A 20,076-nucleotide genomic window follows, 5' to 3' on the forward strand; every position below is an offset into this window, starting at 1 on the left:
TATACACATCAATACCCGAGTTTGGGTATCAGGCATATAGGCATACAGATGTTTTAATCCTTGGGCAAAGATAGATAAAAAGAAGGAAACAGTGAGAGGAAGCAAAGAGTTATTTTTCTTTCTTTTGAAGGTAGTAAGAGGAAACAAAGTTGATACCATCTTTCCTAAAAGAAGATTTTAATTATTTTCTTTTTTTTTCTTGTTATTTTTATTTTACTTTGGTTACTTTTCTCTCATTTTCTCACAATTAAATGACATTTATACTAGGAAATGGTTGGGGCGTAGGAATGAGAAAATGAGCATGGAAAAAAGAGAGCATACTGACGTAATGATTTCCGATGTTTAATTGCATAGTGGTCACAAGAAAATTACTAATAGTCTGATTACTTGTGCAAAACGGCACCAAGCAATTAATTAGTTGATCCTTGAATTCTCAAGGACAACTACACCTACCAAAATATGAAAAAACTACATCCATCAAAATCAGTGATATTATTATTGATTTTTTAATGCAAAATAAACATTGCATTAAGAATACAATTTCGGATCAGTCTTACAATCATGATTAACAGCCTGTTCAAGGAAGGGAGGGCATAACGTCCATGTAGTAGGATGATTTCTTTGATGGCAACGGGGCGGGTTCGGTGCGGAGATTACATTCTCCATTCCCAATCCCGACCCCCAAATCACCCCGCATCCCCATCTCTGATCCTCGTTGGAGAAATAAATTCCCTTCCATTCCCGAACCGATGGAGATAAATTAAAGAAGTGTGAGAGACTGATAGAGAAAGAGAAAGAGAGAGAGATGATCGTTGCGAATTGAGACCGGTGATGAGAGAGAGAGTCTGATAGGCAATGGTGATGGTGGTCGGCGATGATAGACTGGTAGTTTGAGAGACTGAGATTGAGTTTCAGTTCTTTTTTCTGAGTATCTTTGTCCTCTGTCGAGACTCAAGTGGTAAACCGGTAGTCGGAGACAATAGACGTCCGACAGGCGAGTGGCGATAGCGACGGCGGTCAATGTGTCAACAATGAAGATTGAGGAAGAAGAAAACTGACTAGGGTTCACCGTTCAGAGTTCTTTGTCTGTGTCTATTGAAGACTCTAACCTCTAAGTGTCGAGTGTTTTTGTTTTTTAAGTTTTAATCTTTAAAATAATTAAATAAATGAATTAATAATATAATATATGATACTATAATATTGTAATATAAATATTGTATAAATAATATATAATGTTATATCATATAATTATATATTTATTGATTGGGGACGGGTCGGGACGGGTCGGGGCGGGGACTGCATTCCCCATCCCCGTCACCGAACCCGATCGGGGATTCAGAGATAGCCCCATCCCCGACCCCGACCCTGCCAAAGTACCCCATACCCAACCCCGTTGGGTCGGGGAGCCCGGGCACCCATTGGGGACGGAGAAAATTGCCACCCCTATTGATATGGACGATTCAGGGGAGACAAATAGCTTCTGCAGTCCACAATGATGGTGTTAATGCACCATGAAGGAAAAGAATTCTCCAACAGAAGCTTGACTATTGATTGAGCGTCGCCTTCCAAGATGATCTAGCAAACGGGCGCCAAAGAAGAAAGCAATGGCTTCAACCATAATGGGTGGAACTGGGTCCGTTGGAATGGATCTAGCAACAATGAAGTAGCCATTGTGGTCACGAATGATAATCTCCACGTCTGCACATGATCCAGATGTAGCGCCATCAACATTGACTTTCACAAAATCTGGAGATAGAGGAAACCAACAGTCTTGAGACGATTGGAGGGCTATTGGGCTGGTTATTTAATTTGAGTTCATTAAGTGTGGATTCATTCAGCAGATGGTTGATAAGAGCATGCGCCTGTGTGATCCTCATCAATAGCATTTACATTGAGCACAGGCCCATTGGGCTTGAAGCATGAATAAGCACAGGCCCACCCATACCTTATATTAAAACTTAATTAATTATAATGGGGTAATGAGGATTAAACACTAGATCATTTGCTCAAAGTAGCTTTAATGCCATCTTAAAGAACCATTCAACTTGAAGGCTTAAGATATTAGTTGAGGTCCTTGAATAGATTGATATTCTCTAACAAGTTCTAATGTTAGGGAGGAACCAAACCAAATCAGTCTTGTGTGGTGGCAATAGAAGAGGATATGTTCAGTTGATTCCTCAAAACTATGGCAAAGTGGGCAATCACGATCCACCTGGACATGATGATTTGCAAGAACAGCACTAGTAGGAAGAATGTTTTGGAAGCATTTCCAAAGAAAGAGGATAATGCGGGGTGGCAGAAGTTTGAATCTCCAAACGTATTTCCAATTAAAGTTTTCATCCCCAAAATTGGCATTTGATGGGCCCGGAGCATCTTGGAGGAGCAGCAGACTTGAAGATGTAGTGAAATTTCCATGTGGAGTCATTGTCCAAACGAGTCGATCAGAAATCAATGTACCAGGCTAGGGGAGTTTGATTTTAAGGATGGAATTTGCTCTCTCTGTGTCAAAGAGGGCCATGTTTGGCTCAACTCTCATTCTTTCTCATTCTTATCTAAGATGAAATTCCAAGATGGAAAAAAATGAGTAAAAATGGGAAGAATGATAAAATATTGCTACGAATTAAACGCTTTTTTCCCAAAAAAATGATTTTTTTACGACAAGAATGAGAGTAAAATTTGTAACATGTTTGGTTACAAATTTCTTTCTCATTCATTTTTTTATTAATAAAAAATTCAAAATAATAATATAAGGGTTATAGGTGTAAAGCGTGCCATGTCGGGCCCACGTAAAGTGCGAGTTATGCTGTGTTGCCCTCCCCTAGGATAACTTGGGGGGTCGGCCCGGCACATCCCACGGCCCAAGCACGTGCCGTGCCGTGGGCTAGGCTGGCCCATGAGCCAAGCCTTGGGCTAGGATGGGCCATGGATTGGGCCAGAGCTATTTATTTAAAATTTTGAAAAAACTTAAAATCTTAATTTTATATAAATTTTGATGTATACAATTGCTTATATATGCAATAATTAAATAAATTGGTATAATAAAATTTAAAATAATTTTTTATTTTATAATTTTTATTAATATATATATATATACACATTATATATGAGTCGTGCTGGGTCATGCCAGCCTGCGGACCTAAAACCCCAGGCCCAAGTTGTTCCCCCATGTTGTATGCACCAAAGCACCATAGAGGAACCACAACTGTCGAATGACAAAATTGGGGTCATAATCATATAGGTCAGTTGCAATTGCAATTCTCTCTCATTAAGGCGCTACAGATAGATAAGGCCCAAATGTATGCCCAGCATATTCAAATTTGAAAACAAGAGAAAAGAAGCATCCAAGACAACATCTATAATAGGCTATATTTCTTATCTATGTAGCATGTAAGCATTATTCAAGCAATACACAGTTCTTTCATCTATAGGCAGTACTGATTAAAGTTTCACAAAGCACTAAAGCAGATGTCTATATAAATCCACACATATTAACATGTTAGGGTAGTGCCGAGAGTCATGACTCATGAATGATCTTGCTCCATTAGATTCAAATGAAAGATACCTTCAACATTCTTATGTACTTCAACCTTAAATTTTTCTTCCTTATTTCCCCTCTTAACTTTGAGAAGCAAATCGAGCTTTGCCACTTCTTCAATTACCTGCATGAATCACAAACAACAAGACCATTTATCTATCTTCCCGAACTATGCAAGTTGCAAATATGCATGCAATTCCCATGCCAAGAGATAAAGAGCTAATAACACAAGGATAAAACTGCTACTAAAGAAATAATAGCGAAAAAGAACCAAAGCAAGCAGAAGATGCCGACCTCTGCCTTTGCATGAAGGACCTCCAGCAGTTTTTAAGGGGCCAGCAAGTTTGACCTCTGTTGGATAGTCTTCACAACATGATTTGCTGCATCTTGAACAATAGGATCATGTGCTGGCACTGCTCTCCATCCTGGTCCATGGCCATCTAGATTTACATGATCGGCCAATAATTACTACTAGGAAATATTTGGCCCAAATTTACTTAAACACGACCCCCTAACATGGCCTGTTACATGTACACTATCGGTTCTAGTGGCTTAGGAAGGCTTTGGATGTTGAAGGGTAAAGTGTTTAATGGGAAGAGGTTAGTCTAGGTCAAGCATGATTCTAAAAGAATGTGAATATGGCATATTCTTGTCCTCCTAAAGAATCTGAACATGAAATTACAAAACAAGTAAAAGAAGAAAGAAAACCCCCAAAACAATCTGGGCATCTTGTATTTCCAAATCCCACAGATAGAAGTTCCCATGGGTGGAGCTTTTATGTACAAATAGCAGAATACCAATTACCCTTCAATAAGGGGGGAAGAAATCATGTAAAAAGTAACCCCCCCCCCCCCAAAACAATGCAAATGGGGTTGAAACATGCATTAATAAGTCGATTAATTTCTTTCCTTTATATCAGAAAAAGAAAAGTATTGTATTTTGCATGTGAAAGATGAAGCATGTTCAAAGCCCAAAGACTTGATACAAACAAGGTGACAACTTTGTCACTCACCTTCTTGGAAATAGAAAAACTTACAGTTTATCTTGTTGTCTTAAAAATCAAGCCAATGAGTGAAAAACATGATGGGGCAAAAATGACTTAATGAGTGCTCATTGAATTTCCATTACTTTTTAGCACAATTCTAAATTGTGCCCAAGTCTGTGCTTCCCTTTTAGTTTGACTATATAACACTCTCTTAATAATAATTAATTTTTTAAAAAAAGGCATCTTTGAATGTTGGAGACTTGGATCAATAAACATCAACCCAAATTAAATAGCATAAGAAACCTGCAAGGAACAGTTGTGGTTCTGGAGACTAATAAAATCCTTTTTTTTTTTTTGTATTAAAATGCTATCTCAACAAATAAAGGAAATTCAAAGGAGATGTTAAGACATTATCATTAAAGATCAAAACAGAAAAAAAAAAACAAAACAAAACAAAAATAGAACCAAGAAAGAGAATAAAGATATAGATGGAAGATGATATGGTTTCCAATGTACTGAGTATTGACTCAACAATATCCATTTATCAAGTTTTATTTATTTTCTCTTACTTCTCAACAAATTCAAACTTTTAGTTGGTGATATGGATTTTATACTTGTAAACTTATAACATGATCAGTCTAATTGGTCAAGGAGTTGCCTACATCAAGTATTTGTTTGCATTTAAAACCAAACTAAAATTTATGCAGCAATTTTGTTAGATTATTAGTAATAATCGTATTATGCCATCAGCAACAGAGATATATAAGGTTTAATAACACTTCTATATGTATATTTCATGATCTTGCATCAAATTAAAAAGTCAAATCTTTTCACTTTGGTTCAAACTTCTCCAGTTTGTGATTTCATGATCCAATTTGGTTTCGAATATCAACTCCAACAATTCTAGCACCTCCAATTAGAACAAAAATAACAGGGATCCACCAGATACTTGAAGCCTACAAAATCTCTAAAGAAGACCCACTCAAGCACAATAACAGAAATATCATTTCTTCCTAATCAACACAATCTATTCCCCGCCTTGTATATTTGATGGATTGAAAATTCGAGAAACCATGATTACAGAAGACATGCATTCTCAATCGCATCCAAACCCATAATTAATTCCGATAATCGTATATACGATTCTACAGTCAATGATCCCCTTAAAATCAGGACTCAATATTGCTTCAAAATTCAAGGGAAAAGAGAGATTCCAAGATCATTTACCTTGCCTGGCACTGAGATCCGACAAAGTGATCGTGGGGCATCTCCAACTGGCTTGAATTCCTGTAGCTCCTTGAAGTTCAACCATGGCTTCATAAATTTTCTTCTTACCAGCCTTAATCACCTCCAAAGTCAGATGATGCAGAGTGAGTACCAGCAACCACCTGCTCCTTCGCCTTCACAATCCTCGCAAACTCCAACAGCACATTCTACCCCAATTATCAAACAAACAAAAAATTAATAAACAAAATAATTATTTTCTTGTACAGAGAGAGAGATGATTAGTTTTATGTTGTGTAGAGAAAGAGAGAGAGTTGATCTTAGCTTTAGGACTTCAACAGACCGAGATACCTCAACTTTACCTTGTACAGAGAGAGAGAAAGAGAGATGAGGGTTCAGTGACTTCAGTCGAGGACTTCAACAGATCGAGATCGATCTCAGCTTTATCTTGTATAGAGAGAGAGAGAGAGAGGGATGAGGGTTCAGTGACTTCAGTCGAGGACTTCAATAGATCGAGATCGATCTCAACTTTACCTTTACAAAGAGAGAGAGTGAGAGAGACGAGGATGCGGCACGAAAATTGTTACATTTTTGCCGAGACCAAAATTTCATTCCGGGAAGAATGAGTCCTGCGGCAAGAAATGAATATCCAAACACCTACATCTCATTCATTCTTGCCCATTCTTTTTTAGAATCGGTAAGAATTAAAAGAATGAGGCCATTCTTGCTCATTCATTACTGCATTCTCATTCCAGAACATTGTGTTATGGTCAATAAGGCTTGCCATGCTAATTCTTTTGATATTTACTTCTAATGATATAGGATAGCATGTCTTGTCTGAATCCATGGGTCAAAGAGAGCAGAAATGTCCCAGCCATTGCCCACTAACCATAGGCAACCTCTATGAAAAAGGTCCCGACAGCTTAACATGGCATTCCAAGTTCTTGCAGCATTACCATTAGTCTTATAATCCCAGAAAGATTTTTGATGAAGATATTTATTTCTAAGAACAGAGGTGAAATACCATCTCCATATTTAAAGGCTAATGAGGGGTGATTTGGCCCGATCTAATAGAAGGAAAGCACGTGGATGTGACCTGCCAATTAGATTGTGACTTAGCATCTTCGGCCATCTCGACAGGATGGGTCACCTTGGGTGTCTCGATCACTTCGGATAGCACCAAAGCCTGGGTAGCTCAGATGACCAAGCCTACTAAAGTGATACATAGAACTCTTGAAGCTTCCTAGCTACCTTTAGGCCTTTCGGGATCACGCTGCACAACTACAGGCCTTATCCTCATCCCGCCCAAATCGGATGGACATGATAAGCCTTATTGGCTAGCACATTATCCACCTTCCAGAGTGGAATAGACTCTAACAGCCAGGACCGAAGATCTTGGGAGCATTTCGTGAGACTCACGACAGCCCAACTATATAAAGGCATTCCCCTGGAAACCCAAGTATGCGCGATACAGTGCATTCTAGCTTTCAAGTTACCTACTTTCAGCTCGCTACTCATATCCAGTACTGACATAAGCATCGGAGCAACCTCGCTGGGTTAGCCACCCCGAGTTCTCTGATCCATCTGTCTTGCAGCTTGACTAGTTTATTTCATTACTAATGTCCAAGCTACCTTCTAGCTATGAGCATTCAGATCGCACACCATCAAAGGCATTAGTGGATAATTTGGACAAAATAAGTACATGTTTCAAAAGACAAAGAACCTCATGCCTTTGACTTGGTTGTGTTTGGTTTGAAGGAAAATGTAAGGAAAAGGTAGAAATAACTTTACTAACCTTTTATAGATTTTCCTACCTTTCCCTTCCTTTAATTTCCCTACCTTTTCTTGCAAACAAAACAGAAATGCTTCTTTGTGTATTCAATTATGGTGTGCCTCGTTACTTCAAATTGTGGTCATGTGTTCCTATCTTGCTTTCACATAAGTGCCACATAAGTGATTTGATTTTGACTAAATTTTCGTGTGGAGACAAAAGAGTACATAGCTTAAACAAGAAAAATCATGTAATTTCCAATATTCTAAATTGTAGGTGCAATTGGTTTATATGGAATCTAATTTAATAATTTTACTTTTGTAGTGTTGTTAAGATATTTAAATGTTTTGATTTAAGAAGTATGTAGAAAGTGGAAATTTACTGAAAATTTCTTTTAATTAGAAAAATGAAACAAAGAGGTGTTTGAGAATGTGAAAAAAAAAGAGGAGTTGAAGGGTATGCTTGGTATGGATAAGATGGCTCTCTTGGGTGAATATGATGGAAAAATTTTGAAAGAAATAGAGAATGAGCTAAATAAAGCCCTTCAACCAAAAAAAATCATGTGGGCCCAAAAATCAAAATTAAGTAGTTTACTTATGTGATAAAATTACTAGATTTTTTTCATGCATCTACCATTTAACGAAGGGCTCGGAATAGATTGAGTAATATTAAAAATGAGTAGGGTAAATGGGTGAAATGAATATGAGAGATCCCTAATGCTTTTAACTTGGCTCTTCTAATTAAAATAGTGTGGAAGCTTTGAAAGTGAAATTGTAGGAAATAAAGCATATTTAATTCACAATATCTACAAGATCACCATAGAGTATTTGACTGTTTTTTATTTTTGTTTTATTTCATACCTGTAAATTGCCCAAAATTTTCTCCCCAAATCTGAGTTCTTTGAATAAAATTCTACTATTGGCATCAATCCAATTATCCAAATTAATTCCTCCAATGGAAGTTATAAGTACATGTTGATCACCATAACTGCAATTGGTGTGGAGGTATCAAATCGGAACCATAAAAACACCCATGGCGACACAGAGGTTGTCATGGATCTACGATGAGCCCATAACTCGTCATAGACCCACAATGAGCTCAAAGACATCACGGGCCTGCAATGCACTTTGTGCATCTACAACAAACCAAACTACTCATGATGAAACAACCAGCTGAAGATGAAGCAAATAGGCCAATAGTCAAATTAGTTCTAGTGTCACCTACGCCATGTCAACACAAGGGACTCGCAAAGGGAAGTAGCACGTGTGTACTATGAGAATCCTCGGATGAAAGAAAACTTTGTCCTGGAAAGATCTCATGAGACACATAGCAAATCTCTAGCAGTGCCCCCTAACAACGAACACTGAATCAAAGATCCCCTTTCCAAATTGGAGTCAAACCCTTTTTGGCTCTTTCCCTTCAGGGCCTTGAGATCTCCCCTTACAAAAGAGGTGTGGATCATAAAAAATACACGATTCTATCGATAGAAGATTGTAGCCTACCTTTGTTACCCAAGACCCCTTAGCCTCACCACACTACCTATAGAAGTCACGCTACTCCCTTTTTTCTACAAATTTCAGCACTCGATTTTAGTTTAATTGGGGGCTATATTAGGGTGATTCAAACTCTCCTTTAGGACTAGCCAAATTCTCCTTTTGATCTCTCTAATAGATTATATATTAAGAGAAGCAAAGTTCTAAAGGGGTGTGAGATCCTATCAGGGTTTCCATCTTTAAGGATTAGGGTTTCCCAAGAAATATTCTATCTCTTTGCTATTGGATTGAAATCTTCCATCCACTCTTTCTAATATGTGGTTAGGATTAGAAAGACTTCTTAAAACTGCAAAGGTGTCTCACTACACATTTGTAGTGTCCTTAAGTCATTGAAATTATTAGATTGCCTTCTTCATGCAAAGTAAAAAGACAATTCAATCTTAAACAACAATATTCAAATTTAATTAGGGAACCACACAATGAGTCACTGTCTCAACCAACCACCATCATATGGAATTTAATCAAGAGTTGTTTTCTAACTAGGAAACAACTCAGTTTCTTCCTCTAAAAACTATTTCAAGACAATTGCTAGCATTCTCACCCAGGTATGTTAGGGATTCCTAGATCAACTAGGACATTATAGGACAAGTCCTAGAAACTTTTCTGAGAGTCCTAATGCTACAAGGACTCTTCCCATATTCATCCCAAAGGCATTTGGGAGCCAAGTACATTCCTTCTCAGGAATCCCAATTCAAGTAGGATTCTCCCATATTCATCTCAGTATTGCCTAAAGATTTATGTAGGAGTGCTAATGTCATTAGGATTCTTTTACCAAAGTCCTAGTCTAACTAGAACTCCTAGCCAATACCCTGATTTGAGTCAGTTATTTAGTAGAGATACTCTCCTCTTGTTTGAAGGTGCAAATTCTTTGTTGGAAATTCATAGATTCATAGAACCATTCAAAGACACCCAATATATGAAATCTCATAGCCTTAAATCATTAGCAGCCATCTTCTTGGTATATTAAAAGTAGCTAATCACAATTCTATAGTTCTAGGACTCCTAAGGCCTAAGGACAAAATGACTTTGCAAAAGATAAATTCATAGAATTGACAATGATGAACAAATCCTTTCATGAGTCAATCTCTAAATCGGATCGTATCAATGTATATCCCAAGTCACACCCACATGGTAGCTCAAAGTCCTATTTCAATAGCTAAGATCTCACCATTCCACCTGGTGGAAACTATCCGTGTGCTAACCTTTAAAGTGAGTAGTCCAGGATTACCCATGGTCAGGATGTTTTAGGTCTATCCAGATATCTCATGATAGAACTTGGCTATCCAAATCTCTCATGATAGAATAGACATAAAGAGAATAACTATAAAGAGCATGACTCATGAAAAAGTATAATTATTATTAGCAAAAAGAATGTAATGAAAATACGTATGGCTTTGAATGAACATAAGGAAATCCTATTTCGAACAATCTACCACTTGGTCATTTAAAAGCCTAACCAAGTTATCTGTAGACATAATCTTACCTCTGACCAGATCTCCTCTCTATACAAACTCACAAACAAGATTTCTCTCTATGTTCTTACCCTTCTCATGAGATCTCAGCTCTTTGTAGTTTACTACAACTCTACTATTATCATAATACATGGTCAGTGGTAGCTGACTAGAGGGTACCACCACAAACCCTTGTAGGAAACTCCTCATCTAGATCTCTTCTTTTGTAGCTTTTGAAGTTCCAATATATTCTATTTAGTGGTGGAATCGACAATGTATTGTTGCTTCGTACTCTTCCAACCTATAGATTTTCCTTCTAGAGAGAAGATGTATCCAAAAGTAGTTTTGCTAGAGTTTGGATTTGATTGGAAGTTGGAATCTATGTAACCCAATGGATTCAAGCTATCTTCCTAGTACACTAGTGTGTAGTCTCTAGTCCTTCTCAAGTACTTAAGGATGTTATTGACTATAGTCCAATGCTCATCATGGGGGTTCCTTTGAAATTTACGGACCACTTCCACTACATGACAAATATCTATTCTAGTATAGAGCATGGCATACATGATATTTTCCGTAGCTAAGGAATAAGGGATTCCCAACATTCTCTTCTCCTCATCAAAGTCTTATGTCACTACTTCTTGGAGAGAGAAACTTCATGTCTGAAAGGCAAGAACCCTTTCTTAGATTCTTGCATACTAAATTTGACCAGAACATTTTCTATCTAGTTGCTTTGTTTCATCCCAATCATCCTATTCTTCCAATCTCTCAACAACTTGATTTTCAAAATATAGGATGCCTACCCTAGGTTCTTTATAGGAAAAATGATAAGAAGCCTAACTATGGAAATTATTCCCAATTAGTATAGGATGACATCCACATATAATACAAGGAACACAATCACTTTATCACTACACGTCCTGTAAATGCAAGGTTCATCGACATTTTGATCAAAACCAAATGACTTAACTACTTAATAAAATATAATGTTCCAACTCCTAGATGCTTTATTTAGGGCCCGTTTGGCACGTCTTTTTGAGAAGATCTCCTTGTAGCTCTGACAGTCAAAAGGCATATTGAGCTTTTGACATAAGATTCGGGCAGCTCGAAGACAGTTTGGCAGATGCACGTCTTTCCGTGCATATACCTATGTCTTTCCGCATGAGATTAAAACACGAAAGATGCGGGAAGCTTCAAATGAAGCTTCTCCGAAATCAGCCCGAAATGGGCTTCTCGCGTCTTTTCGACGCACCGTCTTTTGGCAGCTAGATCTTCTGCGAGCCAAACGAGAATAGACCAAAAATCGGTCTTCTCGGCTTGTAAACAGACAAAAGACCGCATGGAAAGACACGCCAAATGGGCCCTTAAGCTATAAATAGATATTTGCAGCTTATAAACCTTTTGCACTTGGTCGATGGATATGAATCCGTTTGGTTGTCCCATGTAGACCTCTTCTTCTAGAGAGTAATTGAGGAACAAAGTCTTTACATCCACCTACCAAATTTTAGAGTCATAAAAAGCTACGATGGCCAAGAGAATCCTGATAGATTTCATCATGGACACTAGGGAGAAGGTTTCCTCATAGTAGATTCCCTCTTTCTGAATATATCCCTATGCCATCAACCTAGCCTTGAAAGTATCCACTTTCCCATTTAACACCTCTATTTCTCTTGAAGGTCCACTACAACCAATGGGCTTTAGGCTCTTAGGAAAATCCACACGAGTTCTGATCATACCATTGGAATGCATGGAATCTATCTTATCTTGCATTGATTTCTTCCAGGTATTAAGGCATTAGAGTCTACATATGCTATTGCCTCTTCATAAGTGGCAAGGTCCATCTTTGAATGATCTGGGGTCATCATGTATGGTTCTCCCAAATACATCCGTCATTTAAGGGGTCTTGAAACCCTCCACTATGGTGGGGTGTTGGTGGTTCAAGAGGCTTTTCAAGACTCTCACTATGCAAAAATATAGGTTGTGTAGGTTGAATAAGTTCTCTAACTTCTTGAGCAGTTTTCTCTATGGCACTACGTGAGATATCTTAAGGTATGACCTACACAACTTTAGGTGAATTTTCTTGAGGCTTCTCCTCTACAATCTCAGGAAGTGTCTCCTAAGTAGAGGTGCTCACGGTTTGGTTAACCGAACCATTGGGTATTTTTTCAAACCGAACCGATCTGGTTAGTTTTTTAAATATCCAAACCGAAACCAAACCAATGCAATCGGTTAACCGCGACTTGGTTTTTTGGTTTTTTATGCACTTAAAATTAAAAAAAAATAAATAAAACATCCAATGCCAAACTAGTTGGTGCTGGTGGTTGTTGTCAGTGCCGGACTGCTTGGTGCCTTTGTCGCCTAAACTGAGAGCTTGAGAGCTTGCGCTGGGCATAGACGCAAAGAGGAGAGATGAGAGAGAGAGAGAGAGAAGATATCAGATGGCGTTGGACCATTGATGCTTACTTTCCGGTGAGGTGGCGACTGGCATTGCCGCTTGATGCTATCATGCTGGTGGTTGGCGCGGACCGCACGGCCGTCTGGCGTGGGGACCGGAATACGAAGAGTTGAAGAAAAAGAAGAAGAAGAAGAGTTACAGAAGAAGGAGAAGAAGAGTCGAAGAAGAAGATTAGAACTTAAAAGAGAAGAGAAAAGTGAAACATTGAGAGAAAGAAAAAAGAAAATAGTCAAAAGAAGTACTGACACTCTGGTAGGGGAAAAGACAAAAGAGCAAATGATGGAGATTGGAAACTGGGCTGGGCGGCTGGCAGACTGTCGAACTTTTAATTGAGAGGTTAAAATTTCAAAGAGAAGGCTGAAAGTCTCTACCGAATTCTCTTATTTGATTTTCAAAAAAAAAATAAAAAATATAATATATAATATATATTATTGTATATATATTGGTCGGTTTGGTTAACTGCCGATTTTTTTAAATGGTTAACCAAAACCGAACCGACCGATTCGGTTAGCCGATTTTTCAGTTTGGTTTCAGTCAGTTCAGTTTTTCGGTTTTTTTTTTTTTTTTTTTTTTTGCTCACCTCTACTCCTAAGGAATATCTTATTTAGTTGGCTGCAAGTCATTTTGGAAATTGTCTCCTTAGTCAAATTAATAGTGTCTATGGAGACTGTTTGTACCACTATTGGCTCTCTCTATTGAGGTCTAGCCTCAAACTGAGGTCTCATGACTACTGCACTAGGGATCATAACAACTTGGGTTACTGGAGATTCTTTTGAATTATTACGTAGTCCTTATAAGACCACATAACTTGTCTTTTCCATGAGGATCTCATCCTCTAGGAATATTATTGCATCCCTATTAACAAAAGCCTTCTACTCTTTAGGGTTATAGAAACTGAATCCTTAATTTCTTCCCATGGGATACCCAATGAACAAACACACCTTTGTTTTGGATTCCAATTTAGTCACTCATTGTTTCTTCACATGTGCAAGTGAACCCCACATGTGACGGAATCTAATATGACCTATTTATCCTATCCACTCTAATATGACCTAATCTAAGGTGCCAAAGATAAGTGAAGTTCTGAGAAACTTCCTTTCTCTTTGACAGGACAGTCTTACATGGACGTATGGCTTTGTTGTTTAAAACAATCAGTTTTGGAAATAGAATGAATAAACCATTATGTAACTTTTCTGAAGCAATGACGTTATTTCTAACACCAATCTCTACATTACCATCAAAAACAAAAGTATAACCATCCAAAAAAGTAAAAAAAGTAAATTCCTTCTAATCCTAAGAGAATATAGACAATCTTTTAAAACTAATTCAAAACTAGAGTCTAATAACGTGTAAAATTCCAGTAACCACAATGGTGATCTTATCCTCTAAGCCTAGCCTCAAATGCATCTCCCCTTCATGCAACCTTTTGACCTCCCATAGTCCATGCAATGGATTGTAGACATGGTCAATGGTGCCTGAATCCACATACCAAGAGTCAAAAGCACCAACTACAACAATGAGGGAAAACACACCTTTTATTAGCAAAGAATATGTAATACAAATACATATGGCTTTAAGTAATACATATATGGCTTTAAGTGAACATAAGGCTGCGTTTGGAAATAATGCAAATGGAGTGTAAATTCCAGTTCAGGGTAAATTTGCACCTTGGTTCACTTTTGCATGTGTTTGGCAACATTAAATTTATGCATTGATAAATGACAAACCAATGCATATTTACATTGATAATAAGATGTAAAAGTACATAAAAAAAGGAGTAAATTTGCATTCAAGTGGGATTTTGATTAAAAAAAAACATATATTTTATTGGAATTCATGTTTGCATCCATTACAGCTAAAAGTTTGTTTGGTAAGAAGATATATTTGACAGTGCAAAACTAACCCAATTCTGCAATTTATATGAACCGTTTTACACTCTACATATTTGCATTCACACTTATTTATATTGTTTCCAAATGCAACCTTAGCAAATCCTAATTACAACATCCTCTGCTCAAATTCAAAAAATTTATGGGTTATAGTTATTAAAAAAAAAAAAAGTTATTTGACGAGAAAATTTCCCTTTCTAACTTCCTTGGTGAGAGGGAGCCTCATGGGGTGGAAGAGCTTACTAATTGGAAGACAAGTTCTTTTAAATGGGGACAAATGAGTAACTAATAAAGGGTAGGATGTGGATATTTGGAAAGATCCTTGCATTCTAGAGGTGGATTATTTTTTAATTTTTAGGCCTAGGCCCAATCTCCTCGACACGTCAAAAACGTGTGACCTTATTCATAGTGCAAATAAGAATTAGAATGTGGAGTTGAATGATAATAATTTTATTCCTAGTATCACTTCAAAAATTAAAAGAATTCACACAAGTAATTTTGGTTGGGATGATAATAAACTAATTAGGGACTTGGCCTGAAAGGAAAGTTTTATATCAAATCTATGTATCAAGTTGCTCCTAAAATGAACAAAAAATGAGGCTGAGAATAGGGGAGATTCTAAGAAAGTGTGGAATTTGATAAGGAATTCAAAGGTCGATCTTATGATTAAATTGCTTCTTTTGAAGTCTAGCCATAATACCTTAGTGGTTAATGTGAACCTCGAGCTTAAGAGTATAAAGGTTGATAGGTCCTATATAAATTGTGGCATGGAAATTGAACCAATAAGTTATGCCTTGTTCTCTTATGGTTTTGGCAAGAGCAATTTGTTTTAGTAACACTTTAGGCCTAAAATCTAGGCTCTATATATGATCCTAACATCCTTCCCAACAAACCATAAAAGCACCACCTGTCCCTAACATGATCTCCAAGCTCCCAGATGCAACCATAAGCCCAGCTCACATGTGCATCCACTAAGTTGTCCTTCAACTGCTTCACTAGATGGTAGTGAACCTAAAACAAGTACTCATTTTTTCATTTCGAATAATATGATTGAACCCTAACCTAGTGTCGTCTCCCTCTGCCCTATTCCTTCCATAGAACATGGTGGTAAGCAATACAATGTTGATTCTTAGCCAATACAATGTTAGTAAAAGGAATAGTCCTTACTAACTTCCTAATTGCTTAAAAGCAAAAATAGATTTTGGTTTATACAATGTTGGTAAGAGGAAGGTGATGTGGATGCGTATTGGGAGCAGCAGCAATAATGATCCGGTGTTCTCATCCTATCCAATTCGACAGCAATAGTCTTATCCATTCGGAAAATTAGATTAAACTATCTTGTTATTCTTATCTTATCTTATTAAGTTAGTAGATTAGATTATCTTATCTTATTAGGTTGTCTTATCTTATCATATTAGGATTAAGAGAGACTTATCTTATTAGATTAGGATTAAGAGACTTATCTTATCTTATCAAGATAAAGCTGGAGGTCTCCCTATTCAGCAAGGAGTCTCCCTAAGAACAGGACTCTTGTAATCTCCTATTTAAAGAGCCACTATTAGTGAATAAAGGCATCGAATATTCAGTTAAGAAGAGAGTTAGGAGAGTTGGTGATCTCTTGAACAAATCACCCAGGCGCCAAGATAGGTACCTCAAGAAAATGAACGGACAAGGGAAAACAGGAGATTTTCCCCGTGAACCGACCCATGACGAGATCATATTCTCGGGCCCATAACAACTTGGTATCAGAGCAAGGCATCATGGGTGATCTGGAGCAGCTTCCGTCCAGGGTCCACGAACTCGAGCACCGGCTCGTGGAGACCAGCTCAGAAGTACGCAACCGGATCTATCGAAGTCTTCCGGTGAGCAGCAGATCGTTAACCAGAGGGCCGCGATCATTCCCAAGTACAGCAGGTTGGAATTTCCGTCGTACAATGGCAACGGAGATCCCTTGGGTTGGTTGTACCGGTGCGAGCAGTTTTTTCGCAATCAATGGATAGACAACTGAGACAAGTTAAGCCTAGCCGCCTTTCACCTAACGAAGGAAGCGCAACTCTGGTTCTATCGATTGGAATAGGAAGAACCCGGGCTCAGTTGAACCCAGTTCAAATCCTACTGCCTTCTTAGGTTTGGGCCCCCACTGACAAGCAACCCCTTAGGTGAACTGATCAACCTCAAACAGACGGGAATAGTGGCTGAATACCAACGCCAATTCCAGACCCTCCTTGCTAGAGCAACTTTGATATGACCGGACCAATAGGTAGACATGTTCACCGCAAGGTTAACAGAACCCTTGAGGGTGGATGTGGAGATGCAACACCCCCCCAACCTAGTCACAGCCATGAATATAGCTCGTGCCTTTGAACGCAAGCTACAACTCAGCCATGGAACCTTCAGTATGGGGCGACCTCCATCAGCATGGGCATCCCCGGAACCACTCGGAATGGCTCCATATTCAGCAGCCAGCCAAGAATGGAAGCCATAGACGAGCAACAATTCCATATCAGCATCCAGTGTGGGGAGCAGCGTCGTTGCACCTCCTATTAAGCACTTGTCCAGGGATGAGATGGCGGAACACAGGGCGAGGGGACAATGTTTTAATTGTGATGAACTCTACTCAGCAAGGCACAAGTGCAAGAGACTTTTCTGCCTCCTGGTGGAACAAGAGGAAGATGAGGATAAACCCTCTTCATTGGAACCTGATCCAGGAGGGCAAAGTCATTCCACCTATCCGGGATTCCTTTGACTGTGTTTCAAGACACCCATCCTGAATTCGAGCTTGAGGACAAGCTCGTAGTCTAAGAGGGGAGTAATGATGTGGACGTGTATTGGGAGCAACAACAGCAATGATCCGGTGTTCTCATCCTATCCAATTTGGCAACAACAGTCTTATCCATTCGGCATATTAGATTAGACTATCTTGTTATTCTTATCTTATCTTATTAAGTTAGTAGATTAGATTATCTTATCTTATTAAGTTGCCTTATCTTATCAGATTAGGATTAAGAGAGACTTATCTTATCTTATCAAGATAAAGCTGGAGGTTTCCCCATTCAGCAAAGAGTCTCCCTAAGAACAGGACTCTTGTAATCTCCTATTTAAGGAGTCGCTATTAGTGAATAAAGGCATCGAATATTCAGTCAAGAAAAGAGTAAGGAGAGTTGGTGATCTCTTGAACAAATCACCAAGGCACCAAGATAGGTACCTCAAGAAAAGGAAGGGACAAGGGAAAACAGGAGGTTTTCCCCGTGGACCGACCCGTGAGGAGATCCTATTCCCAGGCCCATAACAGAAGGAAAGTGGTTGGTGTAAACATGAAGGGTAACACAATGGGGAGGTCTACCTGAAAGATGGTAGAGTTTACTGAAGGAGAAAGGGAGGTTGTCAGCTTGGGAGAATTAGGGTTTCAATTCAATAGAACTTATGCAAGGGTTCTAAAAGACAAAGGTGGGGAGAGTCTCGGCCCTCTCCTATTTATAAGTGTAAACACATAAAGGAGGAAAACTTTCCCAAGCGAGAATATTGCAATTTTGTTATACCTAAAATGGGTAAGGTATTTAGGTTGTCACTAGGTGTCCATGTGGACATTGTGAGATCTAGGTTCCGGCCATTCTCCTCAAGGTCCACACATGAGAACCAGTGTAGTTGCTACCCCCTTTTACAAGCTAGTTCGACTATGCTATAGGAGTCTCTTCTTTCAAAAACTGCCCAAGTGTTGAGTGTTGCTATGCGATGTGTGATAGGACTTCAAAGTGGCATCACAAGATCAAGTATAACAAAATTGTGATGTTGCACCATTGTGGCATTGTGATGTAATGTTAAGGAAAGATACCATCGCAATTCAAGAGATCATTGTGATGTGGGGTCAAATCACAAGATGAAATCATAGTGATAAGATTTTTAAGCCAAGGCTGATAGGCTTGGGATGCGGCAGTGATATGTTTTTCTCATATTGCAGAGTTAGACCTATAATATAGTACAAATCTGCTGAATTACAAAATATGAAAGAAAAAGTAGTTTCTTGAAGAGAGAAGGAAGAGAGAAGGAGAAGAAGAGAAGAAGAGAAGTTGGAAAGAAAAGAGAGCAATAATCTGGCCGCCCCCTTCACTTATTATTTATACTAAAAATAATAGAACAGTAAAAGACAACTATGCCCTTATAGGGCGGCAAACATAAAACAACCTATATAACACTCAAAACACATAACTATTGTGGTCCCCACCTCCTATCTATCAACTAACATAAAACATCTATTCAAAGAAATATCATAAAACTGATTAATCTTCAACATCCCCCTCAAGTTGGGAGTAAATGTCACACATTCCCAATTTGCGTAGATCATGCTCAAGCTTGTTCTTTGCCACCCCTTTAGTGAGAACATCAGTCAACTGCAACTCTAAAGAGACATAAGGCAAACAAACTTCTCTAGTTGTTACCCTTTCTCTTATAAAGTGTCTATCAACTTCAATGTGTTTTGTCCTATCATGCCGAATTGGATTGAGGGCAATATTAATTGCAGCCTGATTGTCACAATATAACATTATAGATTCATTTGCTTTCACCCAATCTCACTCAAAAGAGATCTAACCCAAAGAAGTTTTGAGACAGCATGAGTCATGGATCTATACTCAGCCTCTACACTTGACCTCGCCACAACCGTTTGCTTCTTACTCTTCCAAGAGATCAAGTTTCCACCTACAAAGGTACACACTCCGGATGTAGACCTCCTGTCATCTAAGCATCCTACCCAGTCTGCATCTGTATAGGATTCTATCTTCAGCTTCTCATGATTTGTGAAAAGAATGCCTCTACCAGGGTGCTTTTTTAGATATGCAAGTATTCTCTCAATAGCTTCCCAGTGTTGAACCCGATGTGCATGCATGTACTGACTCACATTCTGTGATATCTCCCCACATCCTTTACCAACTCACCATCCACACCATTAATTTTGTGACTTGGATCAATAAGAGTGTCTACTGGTTTAGTCCCTACCTTCTTAGTCTCCCGTAGTAGGTCAAGTACATATTTTCTCTGTGAAATGAAGATCTCATACTTAGATCTTGCAACTTCAATCCCCAAGAAGTATTTGAGCGCACCAAGATCTTTGATCTCAAATTCTTGTTGCAATGATTTTTTGAAATCATCAATCTCCTCCAGATCATTTTCTGCCACCACTATATTATCAACATACATAATCAGAATTGACACCAGAGCAT

General features: G+C 38.4%; 1 pseudogene; it reads right to left on the minus strand.

Annotated features, from left to right (window-relative positions):
* Window positions 1-3,359: 3,359 nt before the first annotated feature.
* On the minus strand, window positions 3,360-17,362 carry LOC148789939 (cysteine proteinase inhibitor 6-like; annotated as a pseudogene).
* Between the last annotated feature and the right edge of the window lie 2,714 nt (window positions 17,363-20,076).

The sequence above is a fragment of the Nelumbo nucifera genome, chromosome 8 (assembly GCF_055504915.1).
Source record: "Nelumbo nucifera cultivar China Antique chromosome 8, China Antique-T2T, whole genome shotgun sequence".
NCBI lineage: Eukaryota > Viridiplantae > Streptophyta > Magnoliopsida > Proteales > Nelumbonaceae > Nelumbo > Nelumbo nucifera.